The 16055-nt window shown below is 32.1% G+C and overlaps 1 protein-coding gene and 1 non-coding gene across 2 annotated transcripts in view; both read left to right on the forward strand.

Moving 5' to 3' along the window:
* The first annotated feature begins 3073 nt into the window (after positions 1-3073).
* LOC122269288 (small nucleolar RNA U3) lies at positions 3074-3281 on the forward strand. Its single transcript, XR_006225100.1, has one exon. It is a non-coding gene; the product is annotated as a small nucleolar RNA U3 (small nucleolar RNA).
* A 453-nt stretch (positions 3282-3734) lies between these two features.
* The window catches only part of LOC107440171 (uncharacterized), a 33649-nt gene continuing 21328 nt past the window's right edge, over positions 3735-16055 (forward strand). Inside the window, exon 1 of the mRNA XM_071180065.1 lies at positions 3735-3810. The gene's annotated coding sequence lies outside the window, so the exon portion shown is untranslated. The remainder of the gene's footprint in view (positions 3811-16055) is intronic.

Below are 16055 nucleotides of genomic sequence, written 5' to 3' on the forward strand. Positions count from 1 at the left end.
ATTCTGCAATTTATTTTAAGCGACAATTACTAATTTACCTTGGAAACATTCTTTTTGAGCAGGGTGCAATGATAGACAGTTTATCATTACCAACAGTTGAGTAGGCGTTACTTTTCATTGCATACTTTACGTAAGAAAGCAAAGATGCGGGTATAAAGTAGGCGTTACTATTCCCATATGCACATTAGGTGTGTAGAAAATGCTCTTTTTCAATATCGATATTCAAATACGGCAAGAATGGTGTGTTCGATGAGGATGGTGAATAATATTTTTTTAGTGCCCTTCCAGACGACTTAAAAGGTCCTTCAAACAAGTCAACAACACAAGATCGAACAACACCAGATCTTTGGAAAAAGATGTTTCTCCATTTGCTAAGCTCCTTTTACTCCGCACAGAACTTGAAACTTATTCAGAATGAAGAAGTCTTCAATTTATTTATCGGACTCATAAAATCTAGAGCTCCTGAAACAACATCCACAAACTTAACATAGACTTTTTAGCAACGGCCAATCAGATGCCAGTAGCTAGGAAGCCATGCCCCTTCAACTTTTTTTTTTTTTGTAAGATCACAGTTTACTGTAATCTTTTATTTTTTCTCTATTTTCAGATCCTCCCGTGTCTGATCCAACATCATAGAGTCACAATTTCGATGGATCAGTTGATGCCGCTTCGCGGCTGTGTACCGAGATTGTTGCCGTTCTGTCAAATTGTAGTTAAAGATCAGATATATTACTCTTTATGTTATAATAGGCATTTGCAAGAATTTGAATTCAGGTGAATGCTGAAACAAAGACAATCATGATTACCACAAGAGGTGGTCACCATGTAGCAATATACACATAATCAGAATTCTCGTGGTGACTTCCAGATGCTTAATACGATATTTATGATCGTGCGAGCTTACTAGTTAAGAAAGAAGAATGTTGCAGTTTTCAATAGATGATATATAGTGAACTAAGTAGATATACGGAGTCGCAAATACTATTTTATTTTACAGTCAACCCAATTCTGAGTTTACGGCTATCTATGTTCGACTTAGTAGTCGTAATTTTCAATGAAATCCGGAAGGCAACGGATCTCCTTGATCAAGTTTCAGAACTAATTAGTCCTCATGGGGAACAAACCCACATTTGCGTTACACAATGAGAAGAACTCCGACTGTCAGCCCGATGACAAGGGGATTATAACATATGATCTGTCTACCACTGCTGATATTTTACGTTAGAACTATGCTCGGAAGCTATAACTCATATTAACCCGCCACCATCGGAATTCGAACTTTAGTCACCTCATTGTGGGCGGAATGCGCCAGAGCCACAGTAGCTCGCGTAAATATTACTGCAGGGATGCGAATGACATTTCTCAAAACTCCTTTTAAAGTTATTATTTATTGATCACTTACCATAAACTCTTTAGAATCACTGAATGTTCTAGATTTTTAAAAATTTTAATTTCAGAACTTTTTTATTTGCAATCACATATGTCCGAGGCATTCCCAGGCACGTAATCATTGACTCGGGAAAATATTTTCATTTCATATCTGGGAAGGATAAACTATTGAAACGCTTGTGAAATACATCAAATTTGAACGAATCTAATTTTAGTCTCATCTTTAGGACACGAATAAATAGGTATTGGTATGAATAATTTAGAAAGAACGCAAGCTCACGGATGAAATCGCCTCTCGTTCTCTTGAAATCTTCCTTTTCCACCTCTGCATAAAAGTAGGCATTACCTTTAATGTCTCGATCAGATTTCTAAAATAAAAAACGCCCACTTTCTACTCAAACCTTGATTGGAATTTCGCGCTATAAATGTATATAAAGCTATGCGCGATAATTGTGAACAAATTGACGAATAAAATTTATCCTGCTGGAACGCTCGTCCTAAAATGTTACACTGGCAGGCAGAATGATATCTCCTTACCTGAGACTGGAAATTCGATACAAATAACGTTATTCAAATTTAAAGTGTTTTTCGTTTGCAGTAAGTCATTAAAACAGCTAAGATTAGATAAATAGTTTAAAAACAATAAAAATTCATGCATAAGAAAATAAATAAATCACTAAGTTTAATTATATCAGTGTTACACAATGGTTATTTATGTGCTTGCACTTTGTATTAAATGCGTTTATAGTATGTAATTTTTTCTTTTTAAATTTTACTATTTACTGCTAATACACATTTGCACTCACTAAGTCCTTTTTTGTAATATTCATTCAAATATCGTGGATTCGATTGAAACATCTGCTCTCCTTTTGTATACAGTGCCTTGAACTTCAAAGTTAAGTCTTTGTACCCGATTCTCAATCAATGCGACATTTTCTTGCCTCAAATGCTAAATACTCTTTAAAGCAGATGCCTGCTTCTAGATCTAGACGCAATTAACAGTTCAAAAGGAAATGAATCGAGCAATATTCAGGGCAGAAAGAGATTACCATGGACACTTATGATCAATTCCTGCTATTGCATAACTTGTTTTTAAAGTAATTTAAAATTATTTAATAATTAAAAATCTTGCATCTATATTGTTACACGCAAGAAATTGATTTCTTATCTTTACGTTCCATCTAGATAAAATAAAGACCTGCACGTGCTAGTGCGTGAGGTGTGTCAAATGGAAAGTGGCCTAATAAATTAGGAAAATTAAATTTTTTTTGTAGGGCCTCACTCGCAATTTACATTTTTGGAATTTGACTTATTTCTAATAGGCCATAAATTGGCACAGACACCTAACCAGCTAACGGTGTTGCTATAAAAATACAATATTTCATGATGTCCTATTTACGAAAAGAGATACAAAATTTGCAATTTTTCCAAATTATTGCAATGACTAAAATGATAACAACTCCTTCCCTTCAAAAGTTGGCTGTGCTCTAATGAAAATGAAACTCCATTCACTGAGAGGGCCAATTTTCGCAGAATCATCTCATCATGTAAACTTTATCATTCTGACAAAACATTATACCAGTATGTAGGCGTTACCTTTAGCCTTAAACATCAGAAAAAATAAAAGTACCAACAGCGTTTAAAGAACAATGTGCATATGTAATTTCAAATATTGAAATACGTTAAGATCATACTTCATAGGATCATTTCTATAGTATGATTAGCGAGTTCACTCACCGAACTTCGCAGAAAACCCAACCACGATGATGCGGAATGGGGCTTTCTCCTGAGCGTGAAGCGGTTGCTCAACTTCTCCTTTGAAGTGAGCAACATTGATGATCGCACTGTTTGGCATTGCGCCAAAGAGATGGAAAAAGCTCGTTCTGAGTGGTTTTTTAAAAATAAAGAAAGCCGAAAGTTAAGAAACAATTATCTTAAGAGACTTCTGATGTGATCTTGTTTTACCGGCTGGACCACGCAGAAGCTCCCAGCCCATCCATAGAAGTCACTGTGGCTGGCTAAACCATGGGGCCTGCGTCCCAAACCCTTAAGAGGACGCGATACCCAGATAAAAAACCGGAATTGGCAAAATCAGAGTTGTAATANAACGTCCCCTTAATCCTCCGTATTGACAAAAAATATATTAGGACATGGCACAAAAATAGGCTCCTTCTTTCGAGGCGGCCCTGATCAGTGTATCCATATATGTAATATAAAGAGTTAGAGGGAGCATCCGTTTTCAAAGAAAAGAACAGACACCAAAGACCGCTGAGCAGGTTTTAATCATGTGACCCTTCTTTCGACTGGGGTACGATTTCATGTGGTGTTTCGATAAAAGCCCGGCTAAAAAATGGTTAAATATTGCTGTGCCTTCACCCGCAAAGAAAAAATCATTAAAGGAGGGCCTGTAACGGTTCACAGGTAAGTTTATTTACATTTTTTGTATTTATATTTTTAGTTAAAAAGTATTTTATTAGTTTTTTCTTTCATTTGGCGATTTTCAAAGGCTTCTCTACATCCCTCTTTCGAGAAGGAAGGAATTTTTTTCTTTTGGGGAAGAAAATGAATTCTTTGGACAATTTTTTAAGAGTTAGATCATTCTGGTGGAGGAAATAATCAACGTATTATTTAAAATTTCATGACAAATATTTCAAAAACTAAAAGAGTTTTTTTTGTTTTGTTAGTAAAACATTTAACGTAACTAAATATAAACATTTGATATTTTTTTTTTAACTTTAACTCAGAATTGTTAATTTATATATTTGATGAGTTTTTTTTTTATTTCCATATACGCATTAAAATTTAATTTGACCTAGTGAAGCCCGAATTTCGAAATATGTTAAACCTTCTTTCAGATACAAAATGCAGATATGTTTCATATATTTAAATAACAATATAGCTAAATTTTTGTTGTTCGAAAAAGTAATAAAAAATAACATTTGTTTTGCATATTAAAAGCAAATCTATGTGTACTTACCGTAGATTCTACATTTTTATCCATTACAGAAGGTCATCTTTATACTATTTAAAAATAGTGACATTTTTAATAAAAATTACTTATAATTTAAAGGCCGAAGATAAATTAAATTAAACAATTTTTAAAAAATTTTTTCAGTAACATCAGATTATATACTATATACAGATTATGCACTATATTTCTGCACTTGAACTAGCAGCTAAAAATATCTAACTTACAATAAACACAAAAAAAAAAGTGTATGACAATAATACCAGGGCTGAAAGCCTGTATATACCAAGACAGAAAAGAGCAAAAACTGGTACGAAAACCATTGCATTCTAGCATTTTTTCGAGAAACATTAAATTTCGGTAATTATCGAGATTTTTTTTACAATTATAACATATATTTAAAACTGCTTCTTTCCTGCGAAAAAGTTGATATTGTTGAATAGTTTTTAAGAAAATAATAGATTTACTCCTCCCGAAAACAAATTGATATTGAAATGGTTTTACTACCAGCTTTTCATTTTTTCCATCTCCCTGTCACGCATGAGTAATACACGAAAGACTTGCTGTGCGGCCAATTAGAAATGAAGATTACAATTTATATTCAAACCGTTGAATGTCAAGGTTTAATTTTTAAAAAAAATAATGATATCAAATTTGAAACGAGTAACACACGACTAACAAACAGACGGCTAAACGGACGACAAACAGACGACTAAGAAATAGACGGTAACAGACTACTAAACGACTAACAAATATCAAACTATGGATTGAGAAATCACTTTAAATCGAAAAAAACGCACTAAAGTATCGAGACTAAGATTAATCTTTAGAAAACTTTAGTAAAACCAAAATTTATGTATGAAAGGGAGAGCTGGCTCATGAAAAAAACTCAGGTACCTATATAAGTTATTAATACTTGAACGAAATATACCAAGAAAAATATTTGGAGCTGTCAGAGAAAGTAATGTCTAGAAAACGCTTTTTAATAACAAAGTTTACACCAAATTCAGAGTATCAATTATTGTGAAAACTGTAAGATTGTATAAATTAAGATTGCTTGGGTATGGTATATCTAATGATAGAATAATCTAAACTCACTGAAAAAAGTGACATTTCAGAAATGTGAGGGAAAAAAGGTAGAACTAACTCTATATGGCATGATGCATTTTGGATCAACTATTAGAAAACTGTGGAAGTGGGTAATTCTTGATGGAAAAACTATTGGAGTAAAACTTGGTATGCAACAGGCTGTAGAACTACATAAGAATGAGAGTCCTTTAGGACTACCTAGACAGGTCACACCTATAAATGTAGCTTTCTGTAAGTCGCGTCGAAGTATACATATGACAGAATTCGCTAAAAAATGAATGTGAGAAGGAAATGAGACAAGTCGCAATAAATATTCGTATGACTTAAGGATGACATGTCGTGACATGCTTCCCACGAGATTGTCAAATGATCAAAATTAGAATAAATTTTATTAACAAATTTAATTAGAACAAAATAAGTTTCTAATTTTATCCGTAATCTGGTTCTCTCTACAAGCTACAAATTTTATACAATTTAACAATATTATCGGAATCAGAATTTTTCAAAATTTACTCGTATAAATGCTCAGTGTCCCCTTCCCCATCCTGAAACGCGATAAGAAAATATTTCAACTTTGATATCTCAGGAACTTTTTTTCTCAAAGTTTGTATATTGTCATGTAAAGTTATATTCTTTAAAATGTTGCAAAAAATTTTTTTACCTTAAAATTCAAAATTTATTCGACTGTTATTGAACATGATAATAAAAAATAATAAATATTTAACTTTAAATATATAAATATCTTTGAACAAACGAATTTTATAACTGCATGCAAAAATTTATATGCAAAATGTGAAATTAACATTAGCGGGTTTAAACTTTGGAGCGCTCTCATGACCAAATTATTGAGACTTCCCAGGTTGCGGAAAATCCCCTGCATTACGGGGGTCAGAAATTCGAATCCGTAGAAAAAAGGATGTGTTCATTCGGAGATAGTACATTTTTTATCTCTGATTTCGTAACATGAAATATCGCCTGCACTTATTAATTGGCATATTTGAGATCACAACCTCGAGCTGTCCTAGAAGATACGATAATTATCCGGGGTAGTAAAAAAAAATTTTTTTTTTGATGCATTGAACACATTTAAACAAAAAAATAAGTAAATAAATAAATTGATGAATAAAGTTATAACCTAAAAATACAAATACCACTTTGAAAAGAATGTGAAGCTTTTTAATGTATTTCAGATCAGAAATTTTCTGCAACGGTATTAAGTAAGCTTAAACGCAAGACCAATGTAGACTACTTACGCGTTAAATGCATTAAAAATTTGTTTCTCTGCTGAGTTATTACTATTATATACTTTTCAAATTAATGAGATCTGGTTTGGAGAAGAAAGTAGGCGTTACTTCTGAGAGTATATGCGAGTATAAGCAGTAATGAAATTTCAACAGATATGACGCTCCAACAATTTTTCAAAACATGCACCTGAAGTACGTTTAATTTTTTTTATTGAGAATTCATTGTTAGATTAGTGAAATAGATCATAAGTAGATGTATTAAGGAATTAACCATTACAAAAAATTAACTATTAGAAAATTGTTTTTTCTTAACTTAAAACTACCAGTAAAATAAAAAAACATTTCTGTATATGTATTTTTTTTTTTCAACGTCGTAAATCGTACTTTAGGAGAATGTAATGGTTTGCAAACACTACGTGCGCTGTGCAACAGCGTTAAGCGTATGTAGTAGCAATAAACAAAACTCGGAAGTATTGACTCGCAGATGGTAAATGTTAAATACAGTTTATTAAATTGCTTTTTTCTTCGATTAAATAATGTGAAGTATTGAAACTGAGGAAGTTTCTCGGCTGAATTATGCACATTATTTCGGCACTTATTCAATAGACGGTATATAATGAACTATGTAGGGCTTTGTAAATAGTCGTTTTTTAGTGGTGACGAACTTTAAGTTATTTTTAGTTTTGTATTTTTCATTTTAAGAGGTTTTTCAAGCACTACATATCAAATATTCAAAGTATCATATAAAATACAACTTTGTTGCAGAGTGGTCACATTTTAAAAAGGGGCGTAATTATCCTTTCTTTTCAAGTTTTACTATTTAAATCTCTACCAATTTATTAAAACTTTTGTAGAAAGCAGAGCAGTTGGCCTACCGGCACTATGTAGTGAGTCGCAAATACTTTTATTTTACACGATTATCTATGTTCCGTAGTCTTGTAATTTTGAACAAAATACGGAAGACAAGGGAACTCTTTGATCAAGCTTTGGGCAAACTAGATCCGTCTGCCTACTGATGATCTCTTACGTCAGCACAGTGTTCATGAGCATAACTCGTATCAACAAGCCGCCGTCGGAATTCGAACTTTAGTTACCTCATTGGGAGGGCAACGCTCTATTGCCAGAATATTAATGCAAGAATGCGAATGACAAATCATTTCTCGAAACTACTTTTAAAGTTTTTATTTATTTATCAATTATCACAAGCTCTTTGGAGTCGGTAAATTTTCTAGACTTATACAATTTTTTTTCTAACCATGCAGGAGGGAAAATATTCGCTTTTCGTACAAAAGCTTTACCTTATTGAATGTATTTGTTGATAATCTAAAAATATTGACATAATGTTATTATTGATGCGCTACCTTCGTTATTTCTCTTCACGTTTAAGCTAAATACAGTTAGAGTTAGGCCATACCCAACATACTGTACTGCAGAATTAATATCCCGCTTTTGGGTCATAGTCATAAAAGTTTAAACTGAGAGATTGAGACCTCACGTGGGCCCTATTTCCATTAATAATGGAGTTTGTAGTGAGAGAATAGGATAACTGGAACGCAAATTGGATGAGGGGTAGAGAATAAGTAGCACGTCGCCTTAAGTTGATCAAGATGCTTGCAGACACGCGATAGAGATTAATAAAGGAAAGGATGATGACTATATAAATGTAGACGTCTACTTACAGCTGATGTTGAAGAGTTAATTTCGCATCATTGTTGAAGAATTATGCAATAATTTGAGGAGTGGAATCTTTTTTAAGTTTTTTAAATTTAATTTATTGTTAAAATTCGCAATATTGAAATCTAGGGATTCATCAAAAAGTTCCTGATCAGCTTCTTAAAATATTGATTAAATGAAACAAATTTTGGGTAAGTACGTATGAATTCTTTTGAAATCCCCGACTATCATTGATTCTCTTTAGAACAATATTGTTTTAGCATAGAAAGTTTTTTTCTTCTTTTTTTTTTGAATTGGCTGTCTGCGACATAAAAAAAATTTATTAAAAGTTTCAACTATTAAAATTACAGCTCAAAAAGTAACTGGTAATTGAATTTCAAGCACAATCAAAATTATTAAGTATAAAACCGATATTTGGTTGTAACTTTATGTAAATATTGAAACTATGTTGAAAGCCCACGAAGTTTTAAAAAGCTGGCATTTAATTTTAAGGAGAAAAGTTTGAAGAAAATGAATGTTTCTTTAGCATAAATTGAGGTCACCCTCTTCTGTAGGTCATACCAGTACTAAGAAAATGCCCCATCCAACTCTCCTTGTGCCTTCTGACTGCATGGAGAAAAAGTACGTGTTTGAACCATTTGAGGTAAATTTTCCTACCAGAGAAGAATGGAATAACAACACGACTGATACAAAAAATGATGATCTAATCTGGTTCACAGATGGATCAAAGAAAGGTAACCTCTCAGGACTGGGGGTCTGACGTCTGTGGCATGTCACCAAGATTCAATCTTTTTGAAGGTCTTGGGGAGTATGCTACTGTCTTTCAGGCGGAGGTGCTTGCTATCGTCAACTGTCTGCAGATAAATGTTAAGAAAGGCTACCATGGTAAGCGGATTCTTATTTTCAGCGACAGTCAAGCAGCCTTGATGGCTCTTTACTCATTTCAATAAAATCAAAAATTGTTCTCCCAGTAGAACTGGCAAAAAGGAATAAAATTACTCTTATTTGGGTACCAGGGCATATAGGAATTGATGAGAATGAAAGAGCTGATGAACTCGCAAAACAGGGATTCTCTTTCAATCCAATAGGAACGGAACCCGTCTGTGGAATCATTATAAAGACTACAAAGAAAGCCACCCTAAAATGGGAAAAACAGGAGATGAACAAAGTGTGGCACGATTCTCCTGGACAAAAACATGCTAAAAGCATGATCAGCAGCCCATCTGCAAAAATTGCTTCTAAAATTCTTAGGCTCCCAAGATTTAAGATTCAAACAATTGTAGGCTTCATCACTGGGCACTATCATTTCAGGAAACATCTACATAGAATGGGACTTTTCGAACAAGAACCAATATGTCGGAAATACCGTGAAGCTATAGAATCAGCTCATCACATCCTATATGAGTGTGATGCCCTCGCCCTTACGCGCCTCACTACCTTAGGCAATCCATATCCTAAAGAGCTCCACCTCAACTCCATTAAGGGACTGTCAGACCATACAAACAAAGAGTGCGATATAAACAAATTGGGCTTGGAGCATGGTACAAAATGCAACAAATGCAGTGGTGCCACATATCTGACAAGCTCAAGCAAAGAAAAAGAAGCATAAATTAAGAAATGTACTAAAAAAGACTAATTATTTATCTCAATGTGTTCTCTAATTATTAACAATGTTAATATTTTAAATCTTGTTTCACAAACCATACATCTGATTTCTTTGACGTAAAATATTCGACTGTTAGTACTTTTAGAAAAATAAATTCTTGACTTTTATGTTGAATAAAAAAAGGCTTCTTCAATAATACTTGCAATATGTTTATTGAAAATAAATGTGCAAGTGAGCTAAAATATTCAACATTAGTGTCAAAAATATTTTAGCATAATCGTTAAGCATCATATATTGTTAATATTTTTGCATTTGACAGAAATTTTCCGGCTGTCGAAAAGTGTATTGCATTTATATAATTTTAAATCTATGTTTTACTCTTAGTTAATTAAGGAATGTTTCAGAATTTCAGAGCATAATGAGTGTTTATTTAAAAAGAGCTTGTATTTCAATATTTAGACCACACCATATTTTTTTTTCCATCTCAAGTGTTCTTTTTTGTTTGAAGTAGATCAATTTTACAATAAACCTAAGACGAATGAGCTAGTAGTATAATTAAAGTTAAGTGTATACTCAATTTACTAGAATATCTGACATAACACTGGTTGCTGTTATGATATTTATAATTAGTTGAGTTGTAAAAATAAAAAGAACCTTTGATTGTCGATTCAACTCGTATTTTAAGTGCCCATTTTATCAACCCATATTTGGCAATTTCAAGATAATAAACACCGGATAGACTATATTTGAGGATGCCCCTTGATTCTCGCCAAGTTGTGATGGCGGTTTATCGCCAAGCTGGGCGATATTGAAATCCAATCGTGATTCTAATTGGTTTAGATTTCAGAGTTATTTTTAAATGTTCAACGGTATATGTAATTCCAGAGGTCCGTTAGTTCTACGTTGGATATCGGCTGGTAAGGTTACTTTTGCTTCCGGTCAATAAGATCGAAGGTATGTTGTCAGTCATAAAAAGGGACTTTAGAAAAAAAATGTCATCGCCAGTCCGGTACCACAGACGCCATTTTTGATTCATATTTCGCCATATTTATGTGGCGATGGAGGTACATAGATTCTACCCATGATAAATTTAGACAGTATCTAAATGCTATTAGGGAATTCGGTGCACCTAAATCTAAGGATATTCAAGCTTAACGACGAAGTGAGTTGTTTTTTTCCTGTTCTTTCTGTGCTTATTCCATTAATTTTTGTTTCGATTCAAAATGCATTTTATTGGATTTATTAATTTTGCTCATATCGGGTTCGTTGCAATTTTAAAAAGTTTTGGCCGATTTTTTGTTGAAATTTTCCAATGTTTTATTGAAATATCATTGTATTTTGGCAGCTATTCCTGTAACCACGGTGTTCCGCGCAAACAGGAATGGCGCCAAACATAAGTCGCCAATTTCGCTAAGGGGCNACCCTGATGTGACTTCATTTGATAAATTGAACTTGTCCCAATTCGATTGGTTGGAAATTGAAGAATTTGAAATGCAGTTGATTGATTTCCAGTCCAGTTCAATATGGGTTCAAAAATTTATTGAAACAAGAAAAGAGTTGGAATTAATCGAAACAGAAAGATTGACAAGCAATATAAGTAAAAATGCCAATAACAAAATTTTGGAAGCATGGAATTCGTTACCAGATACATTTACCTGTTTGAAGAAGCTGGCTCGTGCTATTTTAACTATATTTTCGACCACCTATGGCTTCAAGTCATTATTTTCAGAAATGAAAAACATTAAACACTCGCTTAGAAACCGTTTGACAGACGACTCCACTGCAGCGTGCATTCTGCTTAAACTAACATCTTACAACCCTAATATAAGTTATTTGTCATCTAATCTGCAACAACAGAAGTCACACTGATGTTACTTTAAAGTTTAATTATGCATAAAACTGAGACATTGCAAAAAAAAATTTCGTAATGAATAATAAGTTTTGAATAAATAAATAATAAGAATTTCGTAATAAATATTAAGTAAATGAAGAGTTTTGAATTGATAGTATTTAGTATTATTATTTTACCAATAATCACGTAAGTCAAAATTGTTTGATGGCACGTCTATGACCTCATTAAACACCTTTCTAGAAAAAATGGCACGTTGATACATAAAGGTTCGCCACCCCTGCTCTAGTGAAATATCTTAAGTATACACGATTTTAAATTTAGACTCGAGAATAAAGGCATAAAAAAAGTTCTGAGTCTAAGATAGTTAACTTTTACTTATATTTTAAAAGTTATACTTGATTTATGCAATTAATTGAAAAAAAATTTTGTAGCAACCACATAACTAAGCTACAACAGCGCCACCATGTACAAGGCAGTGGATGCTCAGACATCGAACTGAATGGACCTTCCTTTTATTTCTCTTTTCTTAATTAATTAAATTTATGTTTGTTTGTCCGTGTGCTATTTGTGTACTAATAAAATATTTGGCACTAAGCTTTTTCCCTTATTTTAAACCCCCCGAGATCTAGCAAGGGCCACACTGGCGCCCAACGTCTTCTGTTCGAAATAGTCTGAGCGTCTGCTCAATAATTTTTCAGGTAGAAAACCAGGGAAACCCTTTCCCGTTCATCATTGTTCTTGGAAAATCCTTTTCCTGCAAGAAATCATACGATTTTATATGTACCAGTGGTACTGGTTTTCATAAAGATACTGTACGGAGTCCCGCATCCGTTGATAAGTATATTTTTTACAGTAAAGTATTAAGTTAAATATTTACAAACTATTGAAACTTAATGAAAATATTAGTGTTATGTTTTAAAGTGTATATATTGTGCAAAAGCTTAGAAACTGCATTCTAAATATTTAAGCATTGCATTTTTCTTCATAAAAAAGTGTTTATACAATGTTATCGTAAGGGAAACTTATGTTGATGATTATCAAAAACTAATGTCTTATTTGAATTATATATATTTAGTACTTTCTAAAGAGCTTATCCAAAGCTCTATAATATGTGTATTACTCTGAAGAAAATAAGATAGTAAATTGGGAAAGCTCATCCGAGCTTTATTTTGTTGTTATTGCACAGTTGCTTTTTGCACGATTGAGATTTGTTTACGTATTTCTGAATTTAAGTTCATTATTTTAATCATAAAATGTATAAAAGTATTTCAGAATTCACCCCGATTTCTATAATTTTAGTTAAGTTAGGTAACAACTGATTTATTTTGTTTCATGAAAGTGATAAAAGCAAATATTTAGTTTCATAAAACATTTTTATATTTATTGAATGTTTATTAAAGATGGCGACGTAAAGTTAGAAAGTTTCACTTTCAATCGCCTACGCAATCATTCTTAAAAAGTATATTAGTAATTCATTCCAACCAGGAAGTTGTGGATTAAAAATACTATTTAATTCATGGATAAATGAGAATAGCTTATTTATGTGTTTTGAAAAANAATTTCTCTCAGTACCCTTTCTATTTGTTACGAACTGCAACTGTAACTCCTTATGCTGTCGAACTGTAACCGTAACTCCCTACGCTCAGGCAGATATGTATATGTACTCAGGCAAGGAAGTCGAACTTTCTCATCATCACTGAACTTGTAGACATTTCATTCATATTTCATTTTCATCGTCATGATTTGTTAATTAGAACAATAAAATGTTCTATTGTTATTCAAATTGGCTGTCGTCATTAGATATTTATCATTAGGTATATTGACGCCAACCCCGGACCTATATATAGAAAAGGTTGGTCGTACTGCTTATACATATAGAACATAGCAAGGTAAGTGATACCTTTCAATGATTCATTTTTGGAAGTTCGTAGTGGGACCTTCAATCAAAAGTAACACTATTAGTTTAATCAAGGCATTTCTCTCAAATTCAATATTACTTCAAAATACGTTCTAGAGAAAATATACTGACTCTAGTGAAATATCTTAAGTATACACGATTTTAAATTTAGACTCGAGAATAAAGGCATAAAAAAAGTTCTGAGTCTAAGATAGTTAACTTTTACTTATATTTTAAAAGTTATACTTGATTTATGCAATGAATTGAAAAAAAGTTTTAACATTAAATTTTCTTTTAAAATTTTGAAAAGAAAATACTAAGAAACACGCTAACCTGATTGCACAAAATCACTTTTTGCGCACATTAAGAAGCGCCAACCATTTTAGGGTTTTTGTTATATACTATCTTTTTTTTAGTATTGTTTAAACGCATTGTTGCAGGCAACAATACATAAATGATAAGATGTGTTTTTCTTCTATTATTATAACAATAGTTAAGCGATTGTGTGAAAAGATACATTTTAGTCTATGATTTTATCACAACCATCCTTGGTGCAGTCTGAATTTAACTTGAATTTGAAAGTAATTCTTCATGGAATAATATTTATAATTATTTTTTAAAATTTCCATTGTCTCATTACATATTTGCTTCATTTTATTCTATCTGTTGCTGTTACTGGAAAAATGCTCAGCTCAGAAGTAATGTCTCAGGTACAATGTTAAAACAGGAGAGAAATAGAGAACATATACTTCAAAAATATTTAAATTTTCACCAGACAAATATTTTTAATTGATTTCTTAAAGTTTGTTACATTTCTAGCCTTTTTGATAAAATTTAAAGTTTGGAAAAAAATAATAAAAATCACATTATAGATGGTCACTGATAAAAATTTATTTATTAACAATGACATATGTTCGATAAATTTCCAGGAATTATTTATTTCACGCACGTAAATCATTAACTCGCAAATTCTCTTTTTCCTTCATTACTAATTTACAATTTAAAAGAAAGAAAGAGTTCTGGAAAATCTAATCATGAAATTTCAATTCCTGAAAGAAGAAAAAAAATATTAAAATGCAAACAAATTATTAGAAGAGAACTCCTCCGTTGAGTAATCGCAAGTTATCATCTTTTAATTTATTTTCATTTGTGTATTTAAAAATTTACTTGGCCATAGATGGCGCCACTGGAAAACAAGAACAATCGCACCCCCTCTGCCTAAACAGGCATACGTCAACAACAACAGCAACAACAAAAATTTTCGTTTCATGGCTTATTCGAGGTTTGTTTGAACTCACTTTAAATTAGTTACGAAGGAGAAAGAGAATTTGAGAGGAAAAGTTTCTCCCGTGGTATGGCGTCCTCTTAAACTGAAGTTAAACGAATTCATTTTACTAGAAGATCTGTCATCACATTAGCTGCGGACATGTTTATAGTTCGTTAATTAGTAAAACTAAAGAGCTCCCCTGATTGCCCATTTTACTCATATATTAAGTACCCATTTTCTTAATATTAAGCACCCATTAGTTTATTACGTACTCATATATTAAGTACACATATTTGGCCATTTCTTCTTGATAATAACCTGCTCTTTATGAGTACTACGTATTTTAAGTAGAAAATATTTAACTAAAAAATATTAATGATTCGCAATGAACACTTTTTTATGATTTAGAGTTTCTTACATCAGTATAAACTTAACAAGTTTTTCAAATTCAAAATTACGTTTTAACTGCCTCATTAGAAAAAATTTTTCGACTCTGAAATATGCATTTTAAACTAGAGAATATATGTCTACAAATATTTTCTCTATTGCATGCTTATGTATGTCTGAAAAGGCTAACTTTTCTTGTATTTTTAAAGTTACACTTGATTTATGCAACAAAATTAAAGAATTTTTAATTTTCTTTTGGAAATTTTGGTTAGGAAATACTAAGAGAAACTAGCTTACCAGTTAGCGCAATGCACCCAATTTTCCTTATCAATTCCTATGATATTTGCAGAATCATCCATGATGCAATCTGAGTTAAGTTTAAATTTGAAAGCAATTCTCTATGGGATGATATTTAAAATGATTTTTTTTTTAGACGTCTACTGTTTCAATACATATTACTTTATTTTTAATTCCGTTCCATCTATTATTTTTGGAGAAATGTTCTACTCAGAAGTAATGGTAACAATTATTTGTTTATTAGTGATGTCTATTTTTAATGTAGCATCGGTATTTTATACCTGCTGTAACATTTTTCGTTAAAAAATATGTACGTTTTAATTGAGCCAATAGACTATCTCTTTTCTTCTCAATCGACCAATGAGAGCCGTGGAGAGTTCGTCTA

This window comes from Parasteatoda tepidariorum, chromosome 4 (genome assembly GCF_043381705.1).
Source record: "Parasteatoda tepidariorum isolate YZ-2023 chromosome 4, CAS_Ptep_4.0, whole genome shotgun sequence".
In the NCBI taxonomy this organism is placed as follows: domain Eukaryota; kingdom Metazoa; phylum Arthropoda; class Arachnida; order Araneae; family Theridiidae; genus Parasteatoda; species Parasteatoda tepidariorum.